This window comes from Coturnix japonica, unplaced genomic scaffold (assembly GCF_054131305.1).
Source record: "Coturnix japonica strain WE unplaced genomic scaffold, WE-NBRP24 Scf079, whole genome shotgun sequence".
NCBI classification, from domain to species: domain Eukaryota; kingdom Metazoa; phylum Chordata; class Aves; order Galliformes; family Phasianidae; genus Coturnix; species Coturnix japonica.
Window position 1 is genome coordinate 308,202 of NW_028188982.1, and position 10,641 is coordinate 318,842.

General features: G+C 54.4%; 1 protein-coding gene across 1 annotated transcript in view; it reads right to left on the reverse strand.

Annotated features, from left to right (window-relative positions):
* Nucleotides 1–4,658: 4,658 nt before the first annotated feature.
* NEURL4 (neuralized E3 ubiquitin protein ligase 4) overlaps nucleotides 4,659–10,641 on the reverse strand; it is a 182,906-nt gene continuing 176,923 nt past the window's right edge. Inside the window, exons 28-29 of the mRNA XM_085534229.1 lie at nucleotides 8,730–8,862; nucleotides 4,659–4,938 (exon numbers count right to left, since the gene is read on the reverse strand). The gene's annotated coding sequence lies outside the window, so the exon portion shown is untranslated. The remainder of the gene's footprint in view (nucleotides 4,939–8,729; nucleotides 8,863–10,641) is intronic.

Below are 10,641 nucleotides of genomic sequence, written 5' to 3' on the forward strand. Positions count from 1 at the left end.
CCCCCCCCTTTAAATTAACAGCAGCTTTAAATACAACATGATACAACAGAAATCCCACGAAATAACCCCAAAAAAACGAGATTATTCGAGACCCCCCCCCACCCCAACCCACATTAATTCACATAAAGGGATAATAAATAAAGAGAAAGGGGGGGGTAGTGCTTTAAATGGGGGGGGGACCCCCATATAGGGACCCCCCCCCATATAGGGTCCATAGGGACCCCCATATAGGGACCCCCCCCCTTATAGGATCCATAGGGACCCCCATATAGGGACCCCCCCCCATATAGGGTCCATAGGGACCCCCATATAGGGACCCCCCCCTTATAGGATCAATAGGGACCCCCATATAGGGACCCCCCCCTTATAGGGTCAATAGGGACCCCCATATAGGGACCCCCCCTTATATGGTCCATAGGGACCCCCATATAGGGACCCCCCCCTTATAGGGTCCATAGGGACCCCCATATAAGGACCCCCCCCCCTTATAGGGTCCATAAGGGCTTCATTATGGGGACCCCTCCCCTTATAGGATCAATAGAGACCCCCATATAGGGACCCCCCCCCATAGGATCCATAGGGACCCCTATATAGGGACCCCCTCCTATAGGGTCCATAGGGGCTTCATTATGGGGACCCCCCCTATTAGGTTCCATAGGGACCCCCATATAGGGACCCCCCCCCATTATAGGATCCATAGGGACTTCATTATTTGGACCCCCCCCCCATATAGGAACCCCATTCCCATATTGGTACCAATTAGGATCCATATAGAGGGGGGGTCCCATATAGGGGGGGGGGGGTCCCATATTGGGGTTGGGGGGGGGGGTCCCATATGGGGGGGGTCCCATAATGGGGTTGGGGGGGATCCCATATAGAGGGGGGATCCCATATGGGGGGGGATCCCATATAGAGGGGGGGGGGTCCCATATAGAGGTCGGGGGTCCCATATAGAGGGGGGGGTCCCATATAGAGGGAGGGTCCTTATGGGGTTGGGGGGGGGAGGGGGGGGTTCCCATATAGAGGGGTGGTCTCATATGGGGGGGGTCCAATATAGGGGTTCCCATATAGAGGGGGGTCCCATATTGGGGGGGGTCCCATAATGGGGTTGGGGGGGGTTCCCATATAGAGGGGGGGTCCCATATAGATGGGGGGACCCATATGGGGGGGGATCCCATATAGAGGGGGGGTCCCATAATGGGGTTGGGGGGGGGTTCCCATATGGGGGGGGGGTCCTTATGGGGTTGGGGGTGTCCAATATATGGGGGGGGGGCTTATGGGGTTGGGGGGGGGTCCCATATAGAGGGGTGGTCTCATATGGGGGGGGTCCAATATAGGGGTTCCCATATAGAGGGGGGTCCCATAATGGGGTTGGGGGGGTTCCCATATGGGGGGGGGTCCTTATGGGGGTTGGGGGTGTCCAATATATGGGGGGGGGCTTATAGGGTTGGGGGGGGGGCGTCCCATATAGAGGGGTGGTCCTTATGGGGGGGGGGGGGGGGGATCCCATATAAGGGGGTCCCATATAGAGGGGGGGTCTTTATGGGGGGGGGGGGTTACCATCACCCCTATTATCTTAATGGGGGGGGGGGGCATCAACCCTATTATCTTAATGGGGGGGGGGCATCAACCCTATTATCTTAATGGGGGGGGGTCCCATTTTATATATGGGGGGGGTCCCATTTTAGGGTCCCCCCCCCCCACTATAACCTATATCCCCCCCCCATATATTGGGGTCTCATAGCCATATTTACCCCCCCCCCCCCCATTTAACCCCCCCCCGCCCCCCATTATGTCCATTAACCCCCATATTTTTGGGTTTAAATCCCCCATTTTCGGGTCCAAATTCCCATTTTTGGGCCCAAACCCCCCATTTTTGGGCTAAAACCCCCCATATTTGGGTTGAAACCCCCCATACCCCCCATGTTTGGGTCAAAACTCCCCATTTTTAGGGCTGAAACCCCCCCATATTTGGGTCTAAAACCCCCATTTTTAGGTTGAAACCCCCCATTTTTGGGTCGAAACCCCCCATTTTTGGGTCAAAACCCCCCATGTTTGGGTCAAAACTCCCCATTTTTGGGTTGAAACCCCCCATAACCCCCATTTTTGGGTCAGAACTCCCCACATTTAGGTCGAAACCCCCCATTTTTGGGCCCAAATACCCCATTTTTGGGTCAAAACTCCCCATTTTTGGGCTAAAACCCCCATTTTTGGGTCGAAACCCCCCATTTTTGGGTCCGAAACCCCCATTTTTGGGTCAAAACCCCCCATGTTTGGGTCAAAACTCCCCATATTTGGGTTGAAACCCCCCATACCCCCCATGTTTGGGTCAAAACTCCCCATTTTTGGGTTGAAACCCCCCATTTTTGGGTCAAAACTCCCCATTTTTAGGGCTGAAACCCCCCCATATTTGGGTCTAAACCCCCCATTTTTGGGTTGAAACCCCCCATATTTGGGTCAAAACTCCCCATTTTTGCGCTAAATCCCCCATATTTGGGTTGAAACCCCCCGTACCCTCCATGTTTGGGTCAAAACTCCCCATTTTTGGGTCCAAAACCCCCCACTTTGGGTCCAAACCCCCCATTTCTGGCTCCAGAACCCCAATTTTTGGGCTCAAAACCCCCATTTTTGGGTCAAAACCCCCCATTTTTGGGTTGAAACCCCCCATTTTTGAGTCTGAAACCCCCATTTTTAGGTTGAAACCCCCCATTTCTGAGTCCAAACCCCCCATTTTTGGGTTGAAACCCCCCATAACCCCCATTTTTGGGTCAAAACTCCCCATATTTAGGTCGAAACCCCCCATTTTTGGGTTAAAACCCCCCATTTTAGGGCTGAAACCCCCCATTTATGGATCCTAACCCCCTATTTCTGGCTCCAGAACCCCAATTTTTGGGTTGAAACCCCCCATTTATGGATCCTAACCCCCCATTTCTGAGTCCAAACCCCCCATTTTTGAGTCTGAAACCCCCATTTTTAGGTCTAAACCCCCATTTTTGGGTCCAAACCCCCCATTTTTGGGTCCATTCCCCCCCATTTCTGTGTCCAAAACCCCCATTTTTTGAGATGAAACCCCCCCATATTTGAGTCCAAACCCCCCATTTTTGGGTTGAAACCCCCCATACCCCCCATTTTTGGGTTGAAAACCCCCATTTTCATGTCCAAACCCCCCATTTCTGAGTCCAAACCCCCCATTTTTTGGGTTGAAACCCCCCATACCCCCCATTTTTGGGTCAAACCCCCCCATTTTTGAGTCTGAAACCCCCATTTTTAGGTCGAAACCCCCCATGTTTGAGTTCGAAACCCCCAATTTCAGGTCATAAAACCCCCATTTTCGGGCTCAAACCCCCCATTTTTGGGTCGAAACCCCCCATTTTTGGGTCAACCCCCCCCATTTCTGAGTCCAAACCCCCATTTTTTGGGTTGAAACCCCCCACACCCCCCATTTTTGGGTTGAAACCCCCCATTTTTGCTTCTGAAACCCCCATTTTTGAGTCTGAAACCCCCATTTTTAGGTTGAAACCCCCCATTTCTGAGTCCAAACCCCCCATTGTTTGGGTTGAAACCCCCCATACCCCCCATTTTTGGGTTGAAAACCCCCATTTTTGGGTCAAAACCCCCCATTTTTGGGTCGAAACCCCCCATAACCCCCATTTTTGGGTCAAAACTCCCCATATTTAGGTCGAAACCCCCCATTTTTGGGTCTAAACCCCCCATTTTCAGCCCCAAACCCCCCATTTTTGAGTAGAAACCCCCATTTTTAGGTTGAAACCCCCCATTTCTGAGTCCAAACCCCCCATTTTCAGGCTCCAAAACCCCATTTTTTGGGTTGAAACCCCCCATTTATGGATCCAAACCCCCTATTTCTGGCTCCAGAACCCCAATTTTTGGGCTCAAACCCCCCATTTTTGGGTCGAAAACCCCCCAATTTCATCTCATTCCACCCTGACCAACAACCCACAAAGCACCGCAGCCCCCGGTTCCCTGGTCACCCACTCCAAGTGAGCGGGATCGAACCCGGGGGGCGAAGCTAAACCCCCATTTTTGGGTCCAAACCCCCCATTTTTGAGTCCAAAACCCCCGATTTCGGGTCCAAAACCCCCATTTTGAGTCCGAAACCCCCTATTTCGAGTCTGAAACCCCCATTTTTGGGTCTGAAACCCCCCATTTTTGGGTTGAAACCCCCCATTTTTGAGTTTTAAACACCCCATTTTTGGGCCTAAATCCCCCATTTTTGAGTCTGAAACCCCCATTTTTGGGTCTGAAACCCCCATTTTTGGGTCTGAAAACCCCATTTTTGGGTCCAAACCCCCATTTTTTGGGATGAAACCCCCCATTTTTGAGTCCCAAACCCCCATTTTTGGGTCAAAACCCCCCATAACCCCCATTTTTGGGTCAAAACCCCCCATTTTTGAGTCCGAAACTCCCAATTTTTGCGTTGAAACCCCCCATTTTTGGGTCGAACCCCCCCATAACCCCCATTTTTGGGTCCAAACCCCCCATTTTTGGGTCCAAGCCCCCCATTTTTGGGTCGAAACCCCCCATATCCCCCATTTTTGAGTCCGAAACTCCCCATTTTTGGGTCTAAACCCCCCATTTTTGAGTCTGAAACCCACATTTTTGGGTCAAATCCCCCCATTTTCTGGGTCCAAAACCCCAATTTTTGGGTCAAAACCCCCATTTTCAGGCTCAAAACCCCCATTTTCAGGCCCAAACCCCCCAATTTCATCTCATTCCACCCTGACCAACAACCCACAAAGCACCGCAGCCCCCGGTTCCCTGGTCACCCACTCCAAGTGAGCGGGATCGAACCCGGGGGGCGAAGCTAAACCCGCCGGTGGACGAAGCGATGGTGGACCGGGCCGGAAAGAACCGGGTCGTACTAACACCTCAAAGGCCACACGTGCCCCCAATGGCCGTTGGGAGCCGGGGTCCCGGAAGCTGGAAGAATAAAGGGGTAGGAGTTTAATTAGGCTGTTATTAATTAGCCCAGCCCATAAAGCTCTAAGCCCTAAGCCCATATAATGCATCAGGGTGACCTTCTAAGCCCCGCCCACAACTCTTAGACCACGCCCACAAGGCTTAGACCACGCCCACAAGCTCATAAGCCCCGCCCACTTCTCAAGTAGCCAATAGGAAAGCCCTAAGTCCAGCCCATAGCCAATATAAGACACCAATGGGACCTTCTAAGCCCCGCCCACAACGTAAGCCACGCCCACAAAGCCCATAAGCCACGCCCACAAAGCTCTGACCACGCCCACAAGCTCATAAGCCCCGCCCACTTCTCAACTAACCAATAGGGAAAGCCCTAAGCCCAGCCCATAGCCCATATGATGTATCAGGGTGACCTTCTAAGCCCCGCCCACAACGCTTAGACCACGCCCACAAGCTCATAAGCCCCGCCCACTTCTCAAGTAGCCAATAGGGAAAGAGCTAAGCCCAGCCCATAAAGCCCATATGATGCATCAGGGTGACCTTCTAAGCCCCGCCCACAACGTAAGCCCCGCCCACAAAGCCCATAAGCCACGCCCACAAAGCTCTGACCACGCCCACAAGCTCATAAGCCACGCCCACTTACCAAGTAGCCAATAGGAAAGCCCTAAGTCCAGCCCATAGCCAATATAAGACACCAATGGGACCTTCTAAGCCCCGCCCACAACTTCTAGACCACGCCCACAAGCTCATAAGCCCCGCCCACTTCTCAACTAACCAATAGGCAAAGCCCACAGCCCATATAATGCATCAGGGTGACCTTCTAGGCCCCACCCACAACGCTTAGACCACGCCTACATGATCATAAGCCCCGCCCACTTCTCGATTAGCCAATAGGAAAGCCCTAAGCTCAGCCCATAGCCAATATAATGCATCAGGGTGACCTTCTAAGCCCCGCCCACAACGTAAGCCACGCCCACAAAGCTCTGACCACGCCCACAAGCTCATAAGCCCCGCCCACTTCTCGATTAGCCAATAGGAAAGCCCTAAGCCCAGCCCATAGCCCATATGATGTATCAGGGTGACCTTCTAAGCCCCGCCCACATGTTCATAAGCCACGCCCACATTACACTGGCCACGCCCACACGCTCATAAGCCCCGCCCACTTCTCGATTAGCCAATAGGAAAGAGCTAAGCCCCACCCACAGCCCATATAATGCATCAATGGGACCTTCTAAGCCACGCCCATAACGTAAGCCACGCCCACATGCTCATAAGCCCCGCCCACTTCTCAACTAACCAATAGGGAAAGCCCACAGCCCATATAATGCATCAATGGGACCTTATAAGCCCCGCCCACAACGTAAGCCACGCCCATAGACCCATAAGCCACGCCCACAAGCTCATAAGCCACGCCCACTTCTCGATTAGCCAATAGGGAAAGAGCTAAGCCCATATAATGCATCAGGGTGACCTTCTAAGCCCCGCCCACATGCTTATAAGCCACGCCCACAAGGCTTAGACCACGCCCACCATGCTTAGACCACGCCCACATGCTCATAAGCCCCGCCCACTTCTCAAGTAGCCAATAGGAAAGCCCTAAGTCCAGCCCATAGCCAATATAAGACACCAATGGGACCTTCTAAGCCCCGCCCACAACGTAAGCCACGCCCATAGACCCATAAGCCACGCCCACAAGCTCATAAGCCCCGCCCACTTCTCGATTAGCCAATAGGGAAAGAGCTAAGCCCCACCCACAGCCCATATAAGGCATCAATGGGACCTTCTAAGCCCCGCCCACAACGTAAGCCACGCCCATAGACCCATAAGCCACGCCCACAAGCTCATAAGCCCCGCCCACTTCTCAACTAACCAATAGGGAAAGCCCTAAGCCCAGCCCATAGCCCATATAATGCATCAATGGGACCTTCTAAGCCACGCCCACAACGTAAGCCACGCCCACAAGCTCATAAGCCCCGCCCACTTCTCAACTAACCAATAGGGAAAGCCCTAAGCCCAGCCCATAGCCCATATAAGGCAACAATGGGACCTTCTAAGCCACGCCCACAACGTAAGACACGCCCACAAGATCATAAGCCACGCCCACAACGCTTAGACCACGCCCACATGATCATAAGCCCCGCCCACTTCTCAACTAACCAATAGGGAAAGAGCTAAGCCTCACCCACAGCCCACATAATGCATCAATGGGACCTTCTAAGCCCCGCCCACAACGTAAGCCCCGCCCATAGACCCATAAGCCCCGCCCACAAGCTCATAAGCCCCGCCCACTTCTCGACTAGCCAATAGGGAAAGAGCTAAGCCCATGTAATGCATCAATGGGACCTTCTAAGCCCCGCCCACAAGCTCATAAACCACGCCCGCAACGCTTAGACCACGCCCACAAGCTCATAAACCCCGCCCACTTCTCGATTAGCCAATAGGGAAAGAGCTAAGCCCCACCCACAGCCCATATAAGGCATCAATGGGACCTTCTAAGCCCCGCCCACAACGTAAGCCACGCCCACAACGCCCATAAGCCACGCCCACATTACACTGACCACGCCCACAAGCTCATAAGCCCCGCCCACTTCTCGATTAGCCAATAGGAAAGCCCTAAGCCCAGCCCATAGCCCATATGATGTATCAGGGTGACCTTCTAAGCCCCGCCCACAACGGAAGCCACGCCCACATGCTCATAAGCCCCGCCCACAACGCGTAGACCACGCCCACAAACCCATAAGCCCCACCCACTTCTCAACTAACCAATAGGGAAAGAGCTAGGCCCATATAAGGCATCAATAGGACCTTCTAAGCCCCGCCCACATGCTCATAAACCACGCCCACAAGCTCATAAGCCCCGCCCACTTATCAACTAACCAATAGGGAAAGCCCTAAGCCCAGCCCATAGCCCATATAAGGCATCAATGGGACCTTTTAAGCCCCGCCCACACCGTAAGCCCCGCCCACACGCTCATAAGCCCCGCCCACTCATTGTCTCCTATCCAATGAGCTTCAATGGGCAGCGCTGGCCCCGCCCACACGCCTTAAGCCCCTCCCACACGTTTCAGACCACGCCCTCTATCCCGCTTAGCCCCGCCCACACGCCTCCTCCGTCCAATCAGACGCTTGGCTGGCCCGTGTGGCTCCTCCCACCCTCAAAACTTCAACCAATCACGGAAGTCCTCCCCACACCTCATGGCCCCTCCCACCACGGGTGGCCCCGCCCACACCTGCCCCCAAACAGGAAGTCCTGCTCCAAACCGAAAATCCTGCCCCAACCCGGAAGCCTCGCCCCCAAACCGGAAGTCCCGCCCCCCAATCCCGGAAGTCTTGCCCCCAACCTGAAAGTCCCGGCCCGAAACCGGAAGTCCCCACCAAACCGGAAGTCCCGTCCCCCCCCCCCAACCCGGAAGGCCCGCCCCCAACCAGGAAGCCACGCCCCCAAACCGGAAATCCCCCCCAAACCGGAAGGCCTACCCCCAACCAGGAAGTCCCGTCCCCAAACCAGAAGCGCCGCCCCCCAACCCGGAAGGCCTACCCCAAACCCGGAAGCCCCGCCCCCAACCCGGAAGGCCTACCGCCAAACCCGGAAGTCCCACCCCCAAACCGGAAGTCCCGCCCCCAAACCGGAAGGCCTACCCCCAAACCCGGAAGTCTCCCAAACCGGAAGTCCCGCCCCAACCCGGAAGTCCCACCCCCCAAACCGGAAGACCTACCCCCAAACCCGGAAGTCCCGCCCCCAAACCGGAAGGCCTACCCCCCAAACCCGGAAGTCCCAGCCCCCCCCCCCCACTCACTGCACTTTGGTGGCGAAGGGCTCGAGGGCGGCGTAGGGCAGCAACGGGGACAGAACCAGGAGGGGGGGGGAGGGGGGGGGCGATGGACCACCCACAGCGGCAGTGGGGCCATGGAACAGGGCGGAGGACGGGCCTGGGGGGGGGGAAGGGGCCATTGAAATCAATGGGACACATTGACACCCATTGATCCCAATGACCCCATTGATCCCCATTGATCCCCATTGTCCCCAATGGTCCCCATTGATCCCCATTGATCCCAATGACCCCCATTGACCCCATTGACTCTCATTGATCCCATTGACCCCCATTGATCCCAATGTTCCCATTGAACCCATTGACCCCATTGACCCCATTGACCTCATTGACCCCCATTGATCCCATTGATCCCCATTGATCCCCATTGACCCCCATTGACTCCATTGATCCCAATGGGCCCCATTGACTCCATTGACTCCATTGACCCCATTGACCCCATTGATCCCCATTGATCCCAATGACCCCCATTGACTCCATTGACTCCATTGACTCCCATTGATCCCATTGTCTCCATTGACCCCCATTGATCCCATTGACCACAATGGGCCCCATTGACTCCATTGACCCCATTGACACCCACTGACCCCACTAATCCCAATGACCCCATTGACCCCAATGTTCCCATTGACCCCATTGACCCCCAATGTCCCCCATTGACCCCCATTGATCCCAATGTTCCCATTGAACCCAATGTCCCCATTGACCCCATTGATCCCATTGACCCCATTGTCCACATTGACTCTCATTGACCCCATTGATCCCCACTGACCCCATTGACCCCAATGGGCCCCATTGAATCCATTGACCCCATTGACTCCATTGACTCCCATTGACTCCATTGACCCCCATTGACCCCCATTGATCCCATTGACCCCAATGGGCCCCATTGACTCCATTGACTCCCATTGACCCCAATGTCCCCATTGACCCCATTGATCCCATTGACCCATTGACCCCCATTGATCCCATTGATCCCAATGGTCCCATTGATCCCAATGTCCCCATTGACCCCAATGTTCCCATTGATCCCATTGACCCCCATTGACTCCATTGACCCCATTGACTCCTATTGACCCCAATGGGCCCCATTGACTCCATTGACCCCATTGATCCCAATGTCCCCATTGATCCCATTGACCCCAATGGTCCCATTGACCCCATTGACTCCCATTGACCCCAATGTCCCCATTGACCCCAATGGGCCCCATTGACCCCATTGACCCCCATTTACCCCCAATGTCCCCCATTGACCCCCATTGATCCCAATGTCCCCATTGAACCCAATGTCCCCATTGACCCCACTGACTCCTTGTCCCCACTGATCCCCATTGACCCCCATTGACTCCATTGACCCCCATTGATCCCAATGTTCCCATTGACCCCATTGTCCCCATTGACCCCATTGATCCCATTGACCCCATTGTCCACATTGACTCTCATTGACCCCATTGATCCCCATTGACCCCATTGACTCCATTGACCCCCATTGATCCCAATGTCCCCATTGATCCCACTGACCCCCATTGACTCCATTGACTCCATTGATCCCATTGACCCCATTGACCCCATTGATCCCATTGACTCCCATTGACTCCCATTGACCCCCATTGACTCCATTGATCCCATTGACTCCATTGACTCCCATCGATCCCAATGACTCTCATTGATCCCCATTGACTCCCATTGACTCCCATTGATCCCATTGTCCCCATTGACCACATTGTTCCCATTGATCCCATTGACCCCCATTGATCCCAATATGATGACCCCATAACCCCCCATATCCCATAAGATGAGCCCATATCCCTGCCCCCAGCCCCATAGCCCCCTATATCCCCTCCATATCCCATATGCTGACCCCATATCCCCCTATATC